Below are 23,446 nucleotides of genomic sequence, written 5' to 3' on the forward strand. Positions count from 1 at the left end.
AGAGTATAAGAAAAAGGCTGAATCCGTTCGAGTATCGAAAAACTGTTCGGGCGAGTACCCGAAAAGAGTCGAATAAGTGTGAGTACCGAAAAATGATATAATCCGAGCGAGTATCGAAAAAGGCAGAATCCGTGTGAGTATCCAAAAAACTGTCCGGGCGAGTACCCGAAAAGAGTCGAATAAGTGTGAGCACCGAAAAATGATATTATCCGAGCGACTATCGGAAAAAGGCTGAATCCGTGCGAGTATGGAAAAACTGTCCGGGCGAGTACCCGAAAAGAGTCGAATAAGTGTGAGTACCGAAAAATGATATAATCTGAGCGAGTATCGGAAAAAGGCAGAATCCGTGCGAGTATCGAAAAACTGTCCGAGCGAGTACCGAAAAAGCGTCGAATAACTGTGAGTACTAAAAAATGATAGAATCCGGGCGAGTACTGAAAAATGGCAGAATCCGTGCGAGTATGGAAAAACTGTCCGGGAGAGTACCCGAAAAGAGTCGAATAAGTGTGAGTACCGAAAAATGATATAATCCGAGAGAGTATAAGAAAAAGGCTGAATCCGTGCGAGTATCGAAAAACTGTTCGGGCGAGTACCCGAAAAGAGTCGAATAAGTGTGAGTACCGAAAAATGATATAACCCGAGCGAGTATCCGAAAAAGGCAAAATCCGTGCGAGTATCGAAAAGCTGTCCGGGCGAGTACCCGAAAAGTGTCAAATAAGTGTGAGTACCGACAAATGATATAATCCGAGCGAGTATCGGAAAAAGGCAGAATCCGTGTGAGAATCGAAAAACTGTCCGGGCGAGTACCCGAAAAGAGAAGAATAAGTGTGAGTACCGAAAAATGATATAATCCGAGCGAGTATCGGAAAAAGGCAGAATCCGTGCGAGTATCGAAAAACTGTTCGGACGAGTACCGAAAAAGCGTCGAATAAGTATGAGTACTAAAAAATGATAGAATCCGGGCGAGTACTGAAAAATGGTAGAATCCGTGCGAGTATGGAAAAACTGTCCGGGAGAGTACCCGAAAAGAGTCAAATAAGTGTGAGCACTGAAAAATGATATTATCCAAGCGACTATCGGAAAAAGGCTGAATCCGTGCGAGTATGGAAAAACTGTCCTGGCGAGTACCCGAAAAGAGTGGAATAAGTGTGAGCACCAAAAAAAGATATTATCCGAGCGACTATCGGAAAAAGGCTGAATCCTTGCGAGTATGGAAAAACTGTCCAGGCGAGTACCCGAAAAGAGTCGAATAAGTGTGAGTACCGAAAAATGATATAACCCGAGCAAGTATCCGAAAAAGGCAGAATCCGTACGAGTATGGAAACACTGTCTGGGAGAGTACCCGAAAAGAGTCGAATAAGTGTGAGTACCGAAAAATGATATAATCCGAGCGAGTATCGGAAAAAGGCAGAATCCATACGAGTATGGAAAAACTGTCCGGGCGAGTACCCGAAAAGAGTCGAATAAGTGTGAGTACCGAAAAATGATATAATCAAAGCGAGTATCGGAAAAAGGCAGAATCCGTGCGAGTATCGAAAAACTGTCCGAACGAGTACCGGAAAAGCGTCGAATAACTGTGAGTACTAAAAAATGATAGAATCCGGGCGAGTACTGAAAAATGGCAGAATCCGTGCGAGTATGGAAAAACTGTCCGGGAGAGTACCCGAAAAGAGTCGAATAAGTGTGAGCACCGAAAAATGATATTATCAGAGCGACTATCGGAAAAAGGGTGAATCCGTGCGAGTATGGAAAAACTGTCCGGGCGAGTACCCGAAAAGAGTCGAATAAGTGTGAGTACCGAAAAATGATATAATCCGAGCGAGTATCCGAAAGAGGCAGAATCCGTGCGAGTATCGAAAAGCTGTCCGGGCGAGTACCCGAAAAGTGTCGAATAAGTGTGAGTACCGAAAAATGATATAATCCGAGCGAGTATCGGAAAAAGGCAGAATCCGTGTGAGTATAGAAAAGCTGTCCGGGCGAGTACCCGAAAAGTGTCGAATAAGTGTGAGTACCAAAAAATGATATAATCCGAGCGAGTATCGGAAAAAGGCAGAATCCGTGGGAGTTTCGAAAAACTGTCCGGGCGAGTACCCGAAAAGAGTCGAATAAGTGTGAGTACCGAAAAATGATATAATCCGAGCGAGTATCGGAAAAAGGCAGAATCCGTGCGAGTATCGAAAAACTGTTCGGGCGAGTACCGAAAAATCGTCGAATAAGTATGAGTACTAAAAAATGATAGAATCCGGGCGAGTACTGAAAAATGGCAGAATCCGTGCGAGTATGGAAAAACTGTCCGGGAGAGTACCCGAAAAGAGTCAAATAAGTGTGAGCACTGAAAAATGATATTATCCAAGCGACTATCTGAAAAAGGCAGAATCCGTGCGAGTATGGAAAAACTGTCCTGGCGAGTACCCGAAAAGAGTGGAATAAGTGTGAGCACCAAAAAAAGATATTATCCGAGCGACTATCGGAAAAAGGCTAAATCCTTGCGAGTATGGAAAAACTGTCCAGGCGAGTACCCGAAAAGAGTCGAATAAGTGTGAGTACCGAAAAATGATATAACCCGACCGAGTATCCGAAAAAGGCAGAATCCGTGCGAGTATGGAAACACTGTCTGGGAGAGTACCCGAAAAGAGTCGAATAAGTGTGAGTACCGAAAAATGATATAATCCGAGCGAGTATCGGAAAAAGGCTGAATCCGTGCGAGTATGGAAAAACTGTCCTAGCGAGTACCCGAAAAGAGTCGAATAAGTGTGAGCACCGAAAAATGATATTATCCGAGCGACTATCGGAAAAAGGCTGAATCCGTGCGAGTATGGAAAAACTGTCCGGGAGAGTACCCGAAAAGAGTCGAATAAGTGTGAGCACCGAAAAATGATATTATCAGAGCGACTATCGGAAAAAGGGTGAATCCGTGCGAGTATGGAAAAACTGTCCGGGCGAGTACCCGAAAAGAGTCGAATAAGTGTGAGTACCGAAAAATGATATAATCCGAGCGAGTATCCGAAAGAGGCAGAATCCGTGCGAGTATCGAAAAGCTGTCCGGGCGAGTACCCGAAAAGTGTCGAATAAGTGTGAGTACCGAAAAATGATATAATCCGAGCGAGTATCGGAAAAAGGCAGAATCCGTGTGAGTATAGAAAAGCTGTCCGGGCGAGTACCCGAAAAGTGTCGAATAAGTGTGAGTACCAAAAAATGATATAATCCGAGCGAGTATCGGAAAAAGGCAGAATCCGTGGGAGTTTCGAAAAACTGTCCGGGCGAGTACCCGAAAAGAGTCGAATAAGTGTGAGTACCGAAAAATGATATAATCCGAGCGAGTATCGGAAAAAGGCAGAATCCGTGCGAGTATCGAAAAACTGTTCGGGCGAGCACCGAAAAAGCGTCGAATAAGTATGAGTACTAAAAAATGATAGAATCCGGGCGAGTACTGAAAAATGGCAGAATCCGTGCGAGTATGGAAAAACTGTCCGGGAGAGTACCCGAAAAGAGTCGAATAAGTGTGAGCACCGAAAAATGATATTATCCGAGCGACTATCGGAAAAAGGCTGAATCCGTGCGAGTATGGAAAAACTGTCCTAGCGAGTACCCGAAAAGAGTCGAATAAGTGTGAGCACCGAAAAATGATATTATCCGAGCGACTATCGGAAAAAGGCTGAATCCGTGCGAGTATGGAAAAACTGTCCGGGCGAGTACCCGAAAAGAGTCGAATAAGTGTGAGTACCGAAAAATGATATAATCTGAGCGAGTATCGGAAAAAGGCAGAATCCGTGCGAGTATCGAAAAACTGACCGGGCGAGTACCGGAAAAGCGTCGAATAAGTGTGAGTACTAAAAAATTATAGAATCCGGGCAAGTACCGAAAAATGGTAGAATCCGTGCGAGTATGGAAAAACTGTCCGGGAGAGTACCGGAAAAGAGTCGAAAAAGTGTGAGTACCGAAAAATGATATAATCCGAGAGAGTATAAGAAAAAGGCTGAATCCGTGCGAGTATCGAAAAACTGTTCGGGCGAGTACCCGAAAAGTGTCGAATAAGTGTGAGTACCGGAAAATGATATAATCCGAGCGAGTATCGGAAAAAGGCAGAATCCGTGTGAGTATCGAAAAACTGTCCGGGCGAGTACCCGAAAAGAGTCGAATAAGTGTGAGTACCGAAAAATGATATAATCCGAGCGAGTATCGGAAAAAGGCAGAATCCGTGTGAGTATCGAAAAACTGTCCGGGCGAGTACCCGAAAAGAGTCGAATAAGTGTGAGTACCGAAAAATGATATAATCCGAGCGAGTATCGGAAAAAGGCAGAATCCGTGCGAGTATCGAAAAACTGTTCGGGCGAGTACCGAAAAAGCGTCGAATAAGTATGAGTACTAAAAAATGATAGAATCCGGGCGAGTACTGAAAAATGGCAGAATCCGTGCGAGTATGGAAAAACTGTCCGGGAGAGTACCCAAAAAGAGTCAAATAAGTGTGAGCACTGAAAAATGATATTATCCAAGCGACTATTGGAAAAAGGCTGAATCCGTGCGAGTATGGAAAAACTGTCCTGGCGAGTACCTGAAAAGAGTGGAATAAGTGTGAGCACCAAAAAAAGATATTATCCGAGCGACTATCGGAAAAAGGCTGAATCCTTGCGAGTATGGAAAAACTGTCCAGGCGAGTACCCGAAAAGAGTCGAATAAGCGTGAGTACCGAAAAATGATATAACCCGAGCGAGTATCCGAAAAAGGCAGAATCCGTACGAGTATGGAAACACTGTCTGGGAGAGTACCCGAAAAGAGTCGAATAAGTGTGAGTACCGAAAAATGATATAATCCGAGCGAGTATCGGAAAAAGGCAGAATCCGTACGAGTATGGAAAAACTGTCCGGGCGAGTACCCGAAAAGAGTCGAATAAGTGTGAGTACCGAAAAATGATATAATCCGAGCGAGTATCGGAAAAAGGCAGAATCCGTACGAGTATGGAAAAACTGTCCGGGCGAGTACCCGAAAAGAGTCGAATAAGTGTGAGTACCGAAAAATGATATAATCTGAGCGAGTATCGGAAAAAGGCAGAATCCGTGCGAGTATCGAAAAACTGTCCGAGCGAGTACCGGAAAAGCGTCGAATAACTGTGAGTACTAAAAAATGATAGAATCCGGGCGAGTACTGAAAAATGGCAGAATCCGTGCGAGTATGGAAAAACTGTCCGGGAGAGTACCCGAAAAGAGTCGAATAAGTGTGAGTAGGGAAAAATGATATAATCCGAGAGAGTATAAGAAAAAGGCTGAATCCGTGCGAGTATGGAAAAACTGTCCGGGAGAGTACCGGAAAAGAGTCGAATAAGTGTGAGTAGGGAAAAATGATATAATCCGAGAGAGTATAAGAAAAAGGCTGAATCCGTGCGAGTATCGAAAAACTGTTCGGGCGAGTACCCGAAAAGTGTCGAATAAGTGTGAGTACCGAAAAATGATACAATCCGAGCGAGTATCGGAAAAAGGCAGGATCCGTGTGAGTATCGAAAAACTGTCCGGGCGAGTACCCGAAAAGAGTCGAATAAGTGTGAGTACCGAAAAATGATATAATCCGAGCGAGTATCGGAAAAAGGCAGAATCCGTGCGAGTATCGAAAAACTGTTCGGGCGAGTACCGAAAAAGCGTCGAATAAGTATGAGTACTAAAAAATGATAGAATCCGGGCGAGTACTGAAAAATGGCAGAATCCGTGCGAGTATGGAAAAACTGTCCGGGAGAGTACCCGAAAAGAGTCAAATAAGTATGAGCACTGAAAAATGATATTATCCAAGCGACTATCGGAAAAAGGCTGAATCCGTGCGAGTATGGAAAAACTGTCCTGGCGAGTACCCGAAAAGAGTGGAATAAGTGTGAGCACCAAAAAAAGATATTATCCAAGCGACTATCGGAAAAAGGCTGAATCCTTGCGAGTATGAAAAACTGTCCAGGCGAGTACCCGAAAAGAGTCGAATAAGTGTGAGTACCGAAAAATGATATAACCCGAGCGAGTATCCGAAAAAGGCAGAATCCGTACGAGTATGCAAACACTGTCTGGGAGAGTACCCGAAAAGAGTCGAATAAGTGTGAGTACCGAAAAATGATATAATCCGAGCGAGTATCGGAAAAAGGCAGAATCCGTACGAGTATGGAAAAACTCTCCGGGCGAGTACCCGAAAAGAGTCGAATAAGTGTGAGTACCGAAAAATGATATAATCTGAGCGAGTATCGGAAAAAGGCAGAATCCGTGCGAGTATCGAAAAACTGTCCGAGCGAGTACCGGAAAAGCGTCGAATAACTGTGAGTACTAAAAAATGATAGAATCCGGGCGAGTACTGAAAAATGGCAGAATCCGTGCGAGTATGGAAAAACTGTCCGGGAGAGTACCCGAAAAGAGTCGAATAAGTGTGAGTATTGAAAAATGATATAATCCGAGAGAGTATAAGAAAAAGGCTGAATCCGTGCGAGTATCGAAAAACTGCTCGGGCGAGTACCCGAAAAGAGTCGAATAAGTGTGAGTACCGAAAAATGATATAACCCGAGCGAGTATCCGAAAAAGGCAGAATCCGTGCGAGTATCGAAAAGCTGTCCGGGCGAGTACCCGAAAAGTGTCGAATAAGTGTGAGTACCGAAAAATGATATAATCTGAGCGAGTATCGGAAAAAGGCAGAATCCGTGCGAGTATCGAAAAACTGTTCGGGCGAGTACCGAAAAAGCGTCGAATAAGTATGAGTACTAAAAAATGATAGAATCCGGGCGAGTACTGAAAAATGGCAGAATCCGTGCGAGTATGGAAAAACTGTCCGGGAGAGTACCCGAAAAGAGTCAAATAAGTGTGAGCACTGAAAAATGATATTATCCAAGCGACTATCGGAAAAAGGCTGAATCCGTGCGAGTATGGAAAAACTGTCCTAGCGAGTACCCGAAAAGAGTGGAATAAGCGTGAGCTCCAAAAAAAGATATTATCCGAGCGACTATCGGAAAAAGGCTGAATCCTTGCGAGTATGGAAAAACTGTCCGGGCGAGTACCCGAAAAGAGTCGAATAAGTGTGAGTACCGAAAAATGATATAACCCGAGCGAGTATCCGAAAAAGGCAGAATCCGTACGAGTATGGAAACACTGTCTGGGAGAGTACCCGAAAAGAGTCGAATAAGTGTGAGTACCGAAAAATGATATAATTCGAGCGAGTATCGGAAAAAGGCAGAATCCGTACGAGTATGGAAAAACTGTCCGGGAGAGTACCCGAAAAGAGTCGAATAAGTGTGAGTAGGGAAAAATGATATAATCCGAGAGAGTATAAGAAAAAGGCTGAATCTGTGCGAGTATGGAAAAACTGTCCGGGAGAGTATCGGAAAAGGGTCGAATAAGTGTGAGTAGGGAAAAATGATATAATCCGAGAGAGTATAAGAAAAAGGCTGAATCCGTGCGAGTATCGAAAAACTGTTCGGGCGAGTACCCGAAAAGTGTCGAATAAGTGTGAGTACCGAAAAATGATATAATCCGAGCGAGTATCGGAAAAAGGCAGGATCCGTGTGAGTATCGAAAAACTGTCCGGGCGAGTACCCGAAAAGAGTCGAATAAGTGTGAGTACCGAAAAATGATATAATCCGAGCGAGTATCGGAAAAAGACAGAATCCGTGCGAGTACCGGAAAAGCGTCGAATAAGTGTGAGTACTAAAAAATGATAGAATCCGGGCGAGTACTGAAAAATGGCAGAATCCGTGTGAGTATGGAAAAACTGTCCGGGAGAGTACCCGAAAAGAGTCCAATAAGTGTGAGCACTGAAAAATGATATTATCCAAGCGACTATCGGAAAAAGGTAGAGTCCGTACGAGTATGGAAACACTGTCCGGGAGAGTACCCGAAAAGAGTCGAATAAGTGTGAGCACCGAAAAATTATATTATCCAAGCGACTATCGGAAAAAGGCTGAATCCGTGCGAGTATGGAAAAACTGTCCGGGCGAGTACCCGAAAAGAGTCGAATAAGTGTGAGTACCGAAAAATGATATAATCCGAGCGAGTATCGGAAAAAGGCAGAATCCGTGCGAGTATCGAAAAACTATCTGGGCGAGTACCCGAAAAGAGTCGAATAAGTGTGAGTACTGAAAAATGATATAATCCGAGCGAGTATCGGAAAAAGGAAGAATCCGTGCGAGTATCGAAAAACTGTTCGGGCGAGTACCGGAAAAGCGTCGAATAAGTGTGACTACTAAAAAATGATAGAATACGGGCGAGTGCTGAAAAATGGCAGAATCCGTGCGAGTATGGAAAAACTGTCCGGGAGAGTGCCCGAAAAGAGTCGAATAAGTGTGAGCACCGAAAAATGATGTTATCCGAGGGACTATCCGAAAAAGGCTGAATCCGTGCGAGTATGGAAAAACTGTCCGGGCGAGTACCCGAAAAGAGTCGAATAAGTGTGAGTACCGAAAAATGATATAACCCGAGCGAGTATCCGAAAAAGGTTGAATCCGTACGAGTATGGAAAAACTGTTCGGGCGAGTACCGATAAAGCGTCGAATAAGTATGAGTACTAAAAAATGATAGAATCCGGGCGAGTACTGAAAAATGGCAGAATCTGTGCGAGTATGGAAAAACTGTCCGGGAGAGTACCCGAAAAGAGTCAAATAAGTGTGAGCACTGAAAAATGATATTATCCAAGCGACTATCGGAAAAAGGCTGAATCCGTGCGAGTATGGAAAAACTGTCCTGGCGAGTACCCGAAAAGAGTCGAATAAGTGTGAGTACCGAAAAATGATATAATCCGAGCGAGTATCGGAAAAAGGCAGAATCCGTGCGAATATCGAAAAACTGTCCGGGCGAGTACCCGAAAAGAGTCGAATAAGTGTGAGTACCGAAAAATGATATAATCCGAGCGAGTATCGGAAAAAGGCAGAATCCGTGCGAATATCGAAAAACTGTCCGGGCGAGTACCCGAAAAGAGTCGAATAAGTGTGAGTACCGAAAAATAATATAACCCGAGCGACTATCGGAAAAAGGCTGAATCCGTGGGAGTATGGAAAAATTGTCCGGGCGAGTACCCGAAAAGAGTCGAATAAGTGTGAGTACCGAAAAATGATATAATCCGAGCGAGTATCGGAAAAAGGCAGAATCCGTGCGAGTATCGAAAAACAATTCGGGCGAGTACCGGAAAAGCGTCGAATAAGTGTGAGTACTAAAAAATGATAGAATCCGGGCGAGTACTGAAAAATGGCAGAATCCGTGCGAGTATGGAAAAACTGTCCGGGATAGTACCCGAAAAGAGTCCAATAAGTGTGAGCACTGAAAAATGATATTATCCAAGCGACTATCGAAAAAAGGTAGAGTCCGTACGAGTATGGAAACACTGTCCGGGAGAGTACCCGAAAAGAGTCGAATAAGTGTGAGCACCGAAAAATTATATTATCCAAGCGACTATCGGAAAAAGGCTGAATCCGTGCGAGTACGGAAAAACTGTCCGGGCGAGTACCCGAAAAGAGTCGAATAAGTGTGGGTACCGAAAAATGATATAATCCGAGCGAGTATCGGAAAAAGGCAGAATCCGTGCGAGTATCGAAAAACTGTTCGGACGAGTACCGAAAAAGCGTCGAATAAGTATGAGTACTAAAAAATGATAGAATCCGGGCGAGTACTGAAAAATGGCAGAATCCGTGCGAGTATGGAAAAACTGTCCGGGAGAGTACCCGAAAAGAGTCAAATAAGTGTGAGCACTGAAAAATGATATTATCCAAGCGACTATCGGAAAAAGGCTGAATCCGTGCGAGTATGGAAAAACTGTCCTGGCGAGTACCCGAAAAGAGTCAAATAAGTGTGAGCACCAAAAAAAGATATTATCCGAGCGACTATCGGAAAAAGGCTGAATCCTTGCGAGTATGGAAAAACTGTCCAGGCGAGTACCCGAAAAGAGTCGAATAAGTGTGAGTACCGAAAAATGAAATAACCCGAGCGAGTATCCGAAAAAGGCAGAATCTGTACGAGTATGGAAACACTGTCTGGGAGAGTACCCGAAAAGAGTCGAATAAGTGTGAGTACCGAAAAATGATATAATCCGAGCGAGTATCGGAAAAAGGCAGAATCCTTGCGAGTATCGAAAAACTGTTCGGGCGAGTACCGGAAAAGCGTCGAATAAGTGTGAGTACTAAAAAATGATAGAATCCGGGTGAGTACTGAAAAATGGCAGAATCCGTGCGAGTATGGAAAAACTGTCCGGGAGAGTACCCGAAAAGAGTCAAATAAGTGTGAGCACTGAAAAATGATATTATCCAAGCGACTATCGGAAAAAGGCTGAATCCGCGCGAGTATGGAAAAACTGTCCTGGCGAGTACCCGAAAAAAGTCGAATAAGTGTGAGCACCAAAAAAAGATATTATCCGAGCGACTATCGGAAAAAGGCTGAATCCTTGCGAGTATGGAAAAACTGTCCAGGCGAGTACCCGAAAAGAGTCGAATAAGTGTGAGTACCGAAAAATGAAATAACCCGAGCGAGTATCCGAAAAAGGCAGAATCCGTACGAGTATGGAAACACTGTCTGGGAGAGTACCCGAAAAGAGTCGAATAAGTGTGAGTACCGAAAAATGATATAATCCGAGCGAGTATCGGAAAAAGGCAGAATCCGTGCGAGTATCGAAAAACTGTCCGGGCGAGTACCGGAAAAGCGTCGAATAAGTGTGAGTACGAAAAAATCATAGAATCCGTGTGAGTATCGAAAATTTGTCGGGGCGAGTACCCGAAAAGAGTCGAATAAGTGTGAGCACCGAAAAATTATATTATCCAAGCGACTATCGGAAAAAGGCTGAATCCGTGCGAGTATGGAAAAACTGTCCGGGCGAGTACCCGAAAAGAGTCGAATAAGTGTGAGTACCGAAAAATGATATAATCCGAGCGAGTATCGGAAAAAGGCAGAATCCGTGCGAATATCGAAAAACTGTCCGGGCGAGTACCCGAAAAGAGTCGAATAAGTGTGAGTACCGAAAAATGATATAATCCGAGCGAGTATCGGAAAAAGGCAGAATCCGTGCGAATATCGAAAAACTGTCCGGGCGAGTACCCGAAAAGAGTCGAATAAGTGTGAGTACCGAAAAATAATATAACCCGAGCGACTATCGGAAAAAGGCTGAATCCGTGGGAGTATGGAAAAATTGTCCGGGCGAGTACCCGAAAAGAGTCGAATAAGTGTGAGTACCGAAAAATGATATAATCCGAGCGAGTATCGGAAAAAGGCAGAATCCGTGCGAGTATCGAAAAACAATTCGGGCGAGTACCGGAAAAGCGTCGAATAAGTGTGAGTACTAAAAAATGATAGAATCCGGGCGAGTACTGAAAAATGGCAGAATCCGTGCGAGTATGGAAAAACTGTCCGGGATAGTACCCGAAAAGAGTCCAATAAGTGTGAGCACTGAAAAATGATATTATCCAAGCGACTATCGAAAAAAGGTAGAGTCCGTACGAGTATGGAAACACTGTCCGGGAGAGTACCCGAAAAGAGTCGAATAAGTGTGAGCACCGAAAAATTATATTATCCAAGCGACTATCGGAAAAAGGCTGAATCCGTGCGAGTACGGAAAAACTGTCCGGGCGAGTACCCGAAAAGAGTCGAATAAGTGTGGGTACCGAAAAATGATATAATCCGAGCGAGTATCGGAAAAAGGCAGAATCCGTGCGAGTATCGAAAAACTGTTCGGACGAGTACCGAAAAAGCGTCGAATAAGTATGAGTACTAAAAAATGATAGAATCCGGGCGAGTACTGAAAAATGGCAGAATCCGTGCGAGTATGGAAAAACTGTCCGGGAGAGTACCCGAAAAGAGTCAAATAAGTGTGAGCACTGAAAAATGATATTATCCAAGCGACTATCGGAAAAAGGCTGAATCCGTGCGAGTATGGAAAAACTGTCCTGGCGAGTACCCGAAAAGAGTCAAATAAGTGTGAGCACCAAAAAAAGATATTATCCGAGCGACTATCGGAAAAAGGCTGAATCCTTGCGAGTATGGAAAAACTGTCCAGGCGAGTACCCGAAAAGAGTCGAATAAGTGTGAGTACCGAAAAATGAAATAACCCGAGCGAGTATCCGAAAAAGGCAGAATCTGTACGAGTATGGAAACACTGTCTGGGAGAGTACCCGAAAAGAGTCGAATAAGTGTGAGTACCGAAAAATGATATAATCCGAGCGAGTATCGGAAAAAGGCAGAATCCTTGCGAGTATCGAAAAACTGTTCGGGCGAGTACCGGAAAAGCGTCGAATAAGTGTGAGTACTAAAAAATGATAGAATCCGGGTGAGTACTGAAAAATGGCAGAATCCGTGCGAGTATGGAAAAACTGTCCGGGAGAGTACCCGAAAAGAGTCAAATAAGTGTGAGCACTGAAAAATGATATTATCCAAGCGACTATCGGAAAAAGGCTGAATCCGCGCGAGTATGGAAAAACTGTCCTGGCGAGTACCCGAAAAAAGTCGAATAAGTGTGAGCACCAAAAAAAGATATTATCCGAGCGACTATCGGAAAAAGGCTGAATCCTTGCGAGTATGGAAAAACTGTCCAGGCGAGTACCCGAAAAGAGTCGAATAAGTGTGAGTACCGAAAAATGAAATAACCCGAGCGAGTATCCGAAAAAGGCAGAATCCGTACGAGTATGGAAACACTGTCTGGGAGAGTACCCGAAAAGAGTCGAATAAGTGTGAGTACCGAAAAATGATATAATCCGAGCGAGTATCGGAAAAAGGCAGAATCCGTGCGAGTATCGAAAAACTGTCCGGGCGAGTACCGGAAAAGCGTCGAATAAGTGTGAGTACGAAAAAATCATAGAATCCGTGTGAGTATCGAAAATTTGTCGGGGCGAGTACCCGAAAAGAGTCGAATAAGTGTGAGCACCGAAAAATTATATTATCCAAGCGACTATCGGAAAAAGGCTGAATCCGTGCGAGTATGGAAAAACTGTCCGGGCGAGTACCCGAAAAGAGTCGAATAAGTGTGAGTACCGAAAAATGATATAATCCGAGCGAGTATCGGAAAAAGGCAGAATCCGTGCGAGTATCGAAAAACTATCCGGGCGAGTACCCGAAAAGAGTCGAATAAGTGTGAGTACGGAAAAATGATATAATCCGAGCGAGTATCGGAAAAAGGAAGAATCCGTGCGAGTATCGAAAAACTGTTCGGGCGAGTACCGGAAAAGCGTCGAATAAGTGTGACTACTAAAAAATGATAGAATCCGGGCGAGTGCTGAAAAATGGCAGAATCCGTGCGAGTATGGAAAAACTGTCCGGGAGAGTGCCCGAAAAGAGTCGAATAAGTGTGAGCACCGAAAAATGATATTATCCGAGGGACTATCCGAAAAAGGCTGAATCCGTGCGAGTATGGAAAAACTGTCCGGGTGAGTACCCGAAAAGAGTCGAATAAGTGTGAGTACCGAAAAATGATATAACCCGAGCGAGTATCCGAAAAAGGTTGAATCCGTACGAGTATGGAAAAACTGTTCGGGCGAGTACCGATAAAGCGTCGAATAAGTATGAGTACTAAAAAATGATAGAATCCGGGCGAGTACTGAAAAATGGCCGAATCCGTGCGAGTATGGAAAAATTGTCCGGGAGAGTACCCGAAAAGAGTCGAATAAGTGTGAGCATCGAAAAATGATATTGTCCGAGCGACTATCGGAAAAAGGCTGAATCCGTGCGAGTATGGAAAAACTGTCCGGGCGAGTACCCGAAAAGAGTCGAATAAGTGTGAGTACCGAAAAATGATATAACCCGAGCGAGTATCCGAAAAAGGTTGAATCCGTACGAGGATGGAAAAACTGTCCGGGCGAGTACCCGAAAAGAGTCGAATAAGTGTGAGTACCGAAAAATGATATAATCCGAGCGAGTATCGGAAAAAGGCAGAATCCGTACGAGTATGGAAAAACTGTCCGGGCGAGTACCCGAAAAGAGTCGAATAAGTGTGAGTACCGAAAAATCATATAATCCGAGCGAGTATCGGAAAAAGATAGAATCCTTGCGAGTATCGAAAAACTGTCCGGGCGAGTACCCGAAAAGAGTCGAATAAGTGTGAGTACCGAAAAATGATAGAACCCGAGCGAGTATCCGAAAAAGGCAGAATCCGTGCGAGTATCGAAAAACTGACCAGGAGAGTACCCGAAAAGAGTCGAATAAGTGTGAGCACCGAAAAATGATATAATCCGAGCGAGTATCGGAAAAAGGCAGAATCCGTGCGAGTATCGAAAAACTGTCCGGGCGAGTACCGGAAAAGCGTCGAATAACTGTGAGTACTAAAAAATGATAGAATCCGGGAGAGTACTGAAAATTGGCCGAATCCGTGCGAGTATGGAAAAATTGTCCGGGAGAGTACCCGAAAAGAGTCGAATAAGTGTGAGCATCGAAAAATGATATAATCCGAGCGAGTACCGGAAAAGCGTCGAATAAGTGTGAGTACCGAAAAATGATAGAACCCGATCGAGTATCCGAAAAAGGCAGAATCCGTACGAGTATGGAAAAACTGTCCGGGAGAGTACCCGAAAAGAGTCGAATAAGTGTGAGCACCGAAAAATGATATAATCCGAGCGAGTATCGGAAAAAGGCAGAATCCGTGCGAGTATCTAAAAACTGTCCGGGCGAGTACCGGAAAAGCGTCGAATAAGTGTGAGTACGAAAAAATCATAGAATCCGGGCGAGTACCGAAAAATGGCAGAATCCGTGTGAGTATCGAAAATTTGTCGGGGCGAGTACCCGAAAAGAGTCGAATAAGTGTGAGCACCAAAACAATATATTATCCGAGCGAGTATTGGAAAAAGGCAGAATCGGTGCGAGTATCGAAAAACTGTCCGGGCGAGTACCCAAAAAGAGTCGAATAAGTGTGAGTACCGAAAAATCATATAATACGAGCGAGTATCGGAAAAAGATAGAATCCTTGCGAGTATCGAAAAATTGTCCGGGCGAGTACCCGAAAAGAGTCGAATAAGTGTGAGTACAAAAATGATAGAACCCGAGCGAGTATCCGAAAAAGGCAGAATCCGTACGAGTATGGAAAAACTGACCGAGAGAGTACCCGAAAAGAGTCGAATAAGTGTGAGCACCGAAAAATGATATAATCCGAGCGAGTATCGGAAAAAGGCAGAATCTGTGTGAGTATCGAAAAACTGTCCTGGCGAGTACCGGAAAAGCGTCGAATAAGTGTGAGTACGAAAAAATCATAGAATCCAGGCGAGTACCGAAAAATGGAAGAATTCGTATGAGTATCGAAAATTTGTCGGGGCGAGTACCCGAAAAGAGTCGAATAAGTGTGAGCACCAAAAAATGATATTATCCGAGCGAGTATCGGAAAAAGGAAGAATCGGTGCGTGTATCGAAAAACTGTCCGGGCGAGTAACCGAAAAGAGTCGAATAAGTGTGAGTACCGAAAAAAGATATAATCCGAGAGAGTATCGGAAAAAGGCAGAATCCGTGCGAGTATCGAAAAACTTTCCGGGCGAGTACCCGAAAAGAGTCGAATAAATGTGAGAGTACCGAAAAATGATGTAATCCGAGCGAGTATCGGAAAAAGGCAGAATCCGTGCGAGTATCGAAAAACTGTCCGGGCGAGTACCGGAAAAGCGTCGAATAAGTGTGAGTACTAAAAAATGATAGAATCCGGGCGACTACCGAAAAATGGCAGAATCCGTGTGAGTATCGAAAATTTGTCGGGGCGAGTACCCGAAAAAAGTCGAATAAGTGTGAGCACCAAAAAATGATATTATCCGAGCGAGTATCGGAAAAAGGCAGAATCGGTGCGAGTATCGAAAAACTGTCCGGGCGAGTACTCGAAAAGAGTCGAATAAGTGTGAGTACCGAAAAATGATATAATCCGAGCGGGTATCGGAAAAAGATAGGATCCTTGCGAGTATCGAAAAACTGTCCGGGCGAGTACCCGAAAAGAGTCGAATAAGTGTGAGTACCGAAAAATGATAGAACCCGAGCGAGTATCCGAAAAAGGCAGAATCCGTGCGAGTATCGAAAAACTGACCAGGAGAGTACCCGAAAAGAGTCGAATAAGTGTGAGCACCGAAAAATGATATAATCCGAGCGAGTATCGGAAAAAGGCAGAATCCGTGCGAGTATCGAAAAACTGTCCGGGCGAGTACCGGAAAAGCGTCGAATAAGTGTGAGTACGAAAAAATCATAGAATCCGGGCGAGTACCGAAAAATGGCAGAATCCGTGTGAGTATCGAAAATTTGTCGGGGCGAGTACCCGAAAAGAGTCGAATAAGTGTGAGCACCAAAAAAATATATTATCCGAGCGAGTATTGGAAAAAGGCAGAATCGGTGCGAGTATCGAAAAACTGTCCGGGCGAGTACCCAAAAAGAGTCGAATAAGTGTGAGTACCGAAAAATCATATAATCCGAGCGAGTATCGGAAAAAGATAGAATCCTTGCGAGTATCGAAAAACTGTCCGGGCGAGTACCCGAAAAGAGTCGAATAAGTGTGAGTACAAAAATGATAGAACCCGAGCGAGTATCCGAAAAAGGCAGAATCCGTACGAGTATGGAAAAACTGACCGAGAGAGTACCCGAAAAGAGTCGAATAAGTGTGAGCACCGAAAAATGATATAATCCGAGCGAGTATCGGAAAAAGGCAGAATCCGTGCGAGTATCGAAAAACTGTCCGGGCGAGTACCGGAAAAGCGTCGAATAAGTGTGAGTACTAAAAAATGATAGAATCCGGGCGACTACCGAAAAATGGCAGAATCCGTGTGAGTATCGAAAATTTGTCGGGGCGAGTACCCGAAAAAAGTCGAATAAGTGTGAGCACCAAAAAATGATATTATCCGAGCGAGTATCGGAAAAAGGCAGAATCGGTGCGAGTATCGAAAAACTGTCCGGGCGAGTACTCGAAAAGAGTCGAATAAGTGTGTGTACCGAAAAATGATATAATCCGAGCGGGTATCGGAAAAAGATAGGATCCTTGCGAGTATCGAAAAACTGTCCGGGCGAGTACCCGAAAAGAGTCGAATAAGTGTGAGTACCGAAAAATGATAGAACCCGAGCGAGTATCCGAAAAAGGCAGAATCCGTGCGAGTATCGAAAAACTGACCAGGAGAGTACCCGAAAAGAGTCGAATAAGTGTGAGCACCGAAAAATGATATAATCCGAGCGAGTATCGGAAAAAGGCAGAATCCGTGCGAGTATCGAAAAACTGTCCGGGCGAGTACCGGAAAAGCGTCGAATAAGTGTGAGTACGAAAAAATCATAGAATCCGGGCGAGTACCGAAAAATGGCAGAATCCGTGTGAGTATCGAAAATTTGTCGGGGCGAGTACCCGAAAAGAGTCGAATAAGTGTGAGCACCAACAAAATATATTATCCGAGCGAGTATTGGAAAAAGGCAGAATCGGTGCGAGTATCGAAAAACTGTCCGGGCGAGTACCCAAAAAGAGTCGAATAAGTGTGAGTACCGAAAAATCATATAATCCGAGCGAGTATCGGAAAAAGATAGAATCCTTGCGAGTATCGAAAAGCTGTCCGGGCGAGTACCCGAAAAAGGCAGAATCCGTACGAGTATGGAAAAACTGACCGAGAGAGTACCCGAAAAGAGTCGAATAAGTGTGAGCACCGAAAAATGATATAATCCGAGCGAGTATCGGAAAAAGGCAGAATCTGTGTGAGTATCGAAAAACTGTCCTGGCGAGTACCGGAAAAGCGTCGAATAAGTGTGAGTACGAAAAAATCATAGAATCCGGGCGAGTACCGAAAAATGGAAGAATTCGTATGAGTATCGAAAATTTGTAGGGGCGAGTACCCGAAAAGAGTCGAATAAGTGTGAGCACCAAAAAATGATATTATCCGAGCGAGTATCGGAAAAAGGAAGAATCGGTGCGAGTATCGAAAAACTGTCCGGGCGAGTACCCGAAAAGAGTCGAATAAGTGTGAGTACCGAAAAAAGATATAATCCGAGCGAGTATCGGAAAAAGGCAGAATCCGTGCGAGTATCGAAAAACTTTCCGGGCGAGTACCCGAAAAGAGTCGAATAAGTGTGAGAGTACCGAAAAATGATATAATCCGAGCGAGTATCGGAAAAAGGCAGAATCCGTGCGAGTATCGAAAAACTGTCCGGGCGAGTACCGGAAAAGCGTCGAATAAGTGTGAGTACTAAAAAATGATAGAATTCGGGCGACTACCGAAAAATGGCAGAATCCGTGTGAGTATCGAAAATTTGTCGGGGCGAGTACCCGAAAAAAGTCGAATAAGTGTGAGCACCAAAAAATGATATTATCCGAGCGAGTATCGGAAAAAGGCAGAATCGGTGCGAGTATCGAAAAACTGTCCGGGCGAATACCCGAAAAGAGTCGAATAAGTGTGAGTACCGAAAAATGATATAATCCGAGCGGGTATCGGAAAAAGATAGAATCCTTGCGAGTATCGAAAAACTGTCCGGGCGAGTACCCGAAAAGAGTCGAATAAGTGTGAGTACCAAAAAATGATAGAACCCGAGCGAGTATCCGAAAAAGGCAGAATCCGTACGAGTATGGAAAAACTGTCCGGGAGAGTACCCGAAAAGACTCGAATAAGTGTGAGCACCGAAAAATGATATAATCCGAGCGAGTATCGGAAAAAGGCAGAATCCGTGTGAGTATGGAAAAACTGTCGGGGCGAGTAGCCGAAAAGAGTCGAATAAGTGTGAGTATCGAAAAATGATATAATCCGAGCGACTATCGGAAAAAGGCTGAATCCTTGCGAGTATGGAAAAACTGTCCGGGCGAGTACCCGAAAAGAGTCGAATAAGTGTGAGTACCGAAAAATCATATAATCCGAGCGAGTATCGGAAAAAGATAGAATCCTTGCGAGTATCGAAAAATTGTCCGGGCGAGTACCCGAAAAGAGTCGAATAAGTGTGAGTACCGAAAAATGATATAATCCGAGGGAGTATCGGAAAAAGACAGAATCCGTGCGAGTATCGAAAACCAGTTCGGGCGTGTACCACAAGAGAGTCGAATAAGTAAGAGTACCGAAAAATGATATAATCCGAGCGAGTATCGGAAAGAGACAGAATCCGTGCGAGAATCGAAAAACAGTTCGGGCGAGTACCACAAAAGAGTCGAATAAGTGTGAGTACCGAAAAATCATATAATCCGAGCGAGTATCGGAAAAAGATAGAATCCTTGCGAGTATCGAAAAACTGTCCGGGCGAGTACCCGAAAAGAGTCGAATAAGTGTGAGTACAAAAATGATAGAACCCGAGCGAGTATCCGAAAAAGGCAGAATCCGTACGAGTATGGAAAAACTGACCGAGAGAGTACCCGAAAAGAGTCGAATAAGTGTGAGCACCGAAAAATGATATAATCCGAGCGAGTATCGGAAAAAGGCAGAATCCGTGCGAGTATCGAAAAACTGTCCGGGCGAGTACCGGAAAAGCGTCGAATAAGTGTGAGTACTAAAAAATGATAGAATCCGGGCGACTACCGAAAAATGGCAGAATCCGTGTGAGTATCGAAAATTTGTCGGGGCGAGTACCCGAAAAAAGTCGAATAAGTGTGAGCACCAAAAAATGATATTATCCGAGCGAGTATCGGAAAAAGGCAGAATCGGTGCGAGTATCGAAAAACTGTCCGGGCGAGTACTCGAAAAGAGTCGAATAAGTGTGAGTACCGAAAAATGATATAATCCGAGCGGGTATCGGAAAAAGATAGGATCCTTGCGAGTATCGAAAAACTGTCCGGGCGAGTACCCGAAAAGAGTCGAATAAGTGTGAGTACCGAAAAATGATAGAACCCGAGCGAGTATCCGAAAAAGGCAGAATCCGTGCGAGTATCGAAAAACTGACCAGGAGAGTACCCGAAAAGAGTCGAATAAGTGTGAGCACCGAAAAATGATATAATCCGAGCGAGTATCGGAAAAAGGCAGAATCCGTGCGAGTATCGAAAAACTGTCCGGGCGAGTACCGGAAAAGCGTCGAATAAGTGTGAGTACGAAAAAATCATAGAATCCGGGCGAGTACCGAAAAATGGCAGAATCCGTGTGAGTATCGAAAATTTGTCGGGGCGAGTACCCGAAAAGAGTCGAATAAGTGTGAGCACCAACAAAATATATTATCCGAGCGAGTATTGGAAAAAGGCAGAATCGGTGCGAGTATCGAAAAACTGTCCGGGCGAGTACCCAAAAAGAGTCGAATAAGTGTGAGTACCGAAAAATCATATAATCCGAGCGAGTATCGGAAAAAGATAGAATCCTTGCGAGTATCGAAAAGCTGTCCGGGCGAGTACCCGAAAAAGGCAGAATCCGTACGAGTATGGAAAAACTGACCGAGAGAGTACCCGAAAAGAGTCGAATAAGTGTGAGCACCGAAAAATGATATAATCCGAGCGAGTATCGAAAAAAGGCAGAATCTGTGTGAGTATCGAAAAACTGTCCTGGCGAGTACCGGAAAAGCGTCGAATAAGTGTGAGTACGAAAAAATCATAGAATCCGGGCGAGTACCGAAAAATGGAAGAATTCGTATGAGTATCGAAAATTTGTAGGGGCGAGTACCCGAAAAGAGTCGAATAAGTGTGAGCACCAAAAAATGATATTATCCGAGCGAGTATCGGAAAAAGGAAGAATCGGTGCGAGTATCGAAAAACTGTCCGGGCGAGTACCCGAAAAGAGTCGAATAAGTGTGAGTACCGAAAAAAGATATAATCCGAGCGAGTATCGGAAAAAGGCAGAATCCGTGCGAGTATCGAAAAACTGTCCGGGCGAGTACCGGAAAAGCGTCGAATAAGTGTGAGTACTAAAAAATGATAGAATTCGGGCGACTACCGAAAAATGGCAGAATCCGTGTGAGTATCGAAAATTTGTCGGGGCGAGTACCCGAAAAAAGTCGAATAAGTGTGAGCACCAAAAAATGATATTATCCGAGCGAGTATCGGAAAAAGGCAGAATCGGTGCGAGTATCGAAAAACTGTCCGGGCGAATACCCGAAAAGAGTCGAATAAGTGTGAGTACCGAAAAATGATATAATCCGAGCGGGTATCGGAAAAAGATAGAATCCTTGCGAGTATCGAAAAACTGTCCGGGCGAGTACCCGAAAAGAGTCGAATAAGTGTGAGTACCAAAAAATGATAGAACCCGAGCGAGTATCCGAAAAAGGCAGAATCCGTACGAGTATGGAAAAACTGTCCGGGAGAGTACCCGAAAAGACTCGAATAAGTGTGAGCACCGAAAAATGATATAATCCGAGCGAGTATCGGAAAAAGGCAGAATCCGTGTGAGTATGGAAAAACTGTCGGGGCGAGTAGCCGAAAAGAGTCGAATAAGTGTGAGTATCGAAAAATGATATAATCCGAGCGACTATCGGAAAAAGGCTGAATCCGTGCGAGTATGGAAAAACTGTCCGGGCGAGTACCCGAAAAGAGTCGAATAAGTGTGAGTACCGAAAAATCATATAATCCGAGCGAGTATCGGAAAAAGATAGAATCCTTGCGAGTATCGAAAAATTGTCTGGGCGAGTACCCGAAAAGAGTCGAATAAGTGTGAGTACCGAAAAATGATATAATCCGAGCGAGTATCGGAAAAAGGCAGAATCCGTACGAGTATGGAAAAACTGTCCGGGCGAGTACCCGAAAAGAGTCGAATAAGTGTGAGTACCGAAAAATCATATAATCCGAGCGAGTATCGGAAAAAGATAGAATCCTTGCGAGTATCGAAAAACTGTCCGGGCGAGTACCCGAAAAGAGTCGAATAAGTGTGAGTACCGAAAAATGATAGAACCCGAGCGAGTATCCGAAAAAAGCAGAATCCGTACGAGTATCGAAAAACTGACCGGGAGAGTACCCGAAAAGAGTCGAATAAGTGTGAGCACCGAAAAATGATATAATCCGAGCGAGTATCGGAAAAAGGACGAATCCGTGCGAGTATCGAAAAACTGTCCGGGCGAGTACCGGAAAAGCGTCGAATAACTGTGAGTACTAAAAAAAGATAGAATCCGGGCGAGTACTGAAAAATGGCAGAATCCGTGCAAGTATGGAAAAACTGTCCGGGAGAGTACCCGAAAAGAGTCGAATAAGTGTGAGCACCGAAAAATGATATAATCCGAGCGAGTATCGGAAAAAGGACGAATCCGTGCGAGTATGGAAAAACTGTCCGGGAGAGTACCCGAAAAGAGTCGACTAAGTGTGAGCATCGAAAAATGATATTGTCCGAGCGACTATGGGAAAAAGGCTGAATCCTTACGAGTATGGAAAAACTGTCCGGGTGAGTACCCGAAAAGAGTCGAATAAGTGTGAGTACCGAAAAATCATATAATCCGAGCAAGTATCGGAAAAAGATAGAATCCTTGCGAGTATCGAAAAACTGTTCGGGAGAGTACCCGAAAAGAGTCGACTAAGTGTGAGCATCGAAAAATGATATTGTCCGAGCGACTATCGGAAAAAGGCTGAATCCTTACGAGTATGGAAAAACTGTCCGGGTGAGTACCCGAAAAGAGTCGAATAAGTGTGAGTACCGAAAAATGATATAATCCGAGCGAGTATCGGAAAAAGGCAGAATCCGTGCGAGTATCGAAAAACTGTCCGGGCGAGTACCGGAAAAGCGTCGAATAAGTGTGAGTACGAAAAAATCATAGAATCCGGGCGAGTACCGAAAAATGGCAGAATCCGTGTGAGTATCGAAAATTTGTCGGGGCGAGTACCCGAAAAGAGTCGAATAAGTGTGAGCACCAACAAAATATATTATCCGAGCGAGTATTGGAAAAAGGCAGAATCGGTGCGAGTATCGAAAAACTGTCCGGGCGAGTACCCAAAAAGAGTCGAATAAGTGTGAGTACCGAAAAATCATATAATCCGAGCGAGTATCGGAAAAAGATAGAATCCTTGCGAGTATCGAAAAGCTGTCCGGGCGAGTACCCGAAAAAGGCAGAATCCGTACGAGTATGGAAAAACTGACCGAGAGAGTACCCGAAAAGAGTCGAATAAGTGTGAGCACCGAAAAATGATATAATCCGAGCGAGTATCGAAAAAAGGCAGAATCTGTGTGAGTATCGAAAAACTGTCCTGGCGAGTACCGGAAAAGCGTCGAATAAGTGTGAGTACGAAAAATCATAGAATCCGGGCGAGTACCGAAAAATGGAAGAATTCGTATGAGTATCGAAAATTTGTAGGGGCGAGTACCCGAAAAGAGTCGAATAAGTGTGAGCACCAAAAAATGATATTATCCGAGCGAGTATCGGAAAAAGGAAGAATCGGTGCGAGTATCGAAAAACTGTCCGGGCGAGTACCCGAAAAGAGTCGAATAAGTGTGAGTACCGAAAAAAGATATAATCCGAGCGAGTATCGGAAAAAGGCAGAATCCGTGCGAGTATCGAAAAACTTTCCGGGCGAGTACCCGAAAAGAGTCGAATAAGTGTGAGAGTACCGAAAAATGATATAATCCGAGCGAGTATCGGAAAAAGGCAGAATCCGTGCGAGTATCGAAAAACTGTCCGGGCGAGTACCGGAAAAGCGTCGAATAAGTGTGAGTACTAAAAAATGATAG

Source organism: Vitis vinifera, chromosome 19 (assembly GCF_030704535.1).
Source record: "Vitis vinifera cultivar Pinot Noir 40024 chromosome 19, ASM3070453v1".
Classification (NCBI taxonomy): domain Eukaryota; kingdom Viridiplantae; phylum Streptophyta; class Magnoliopsida; order Vitales; family Vitaceae; genus Vitis; species Vitis vinifera.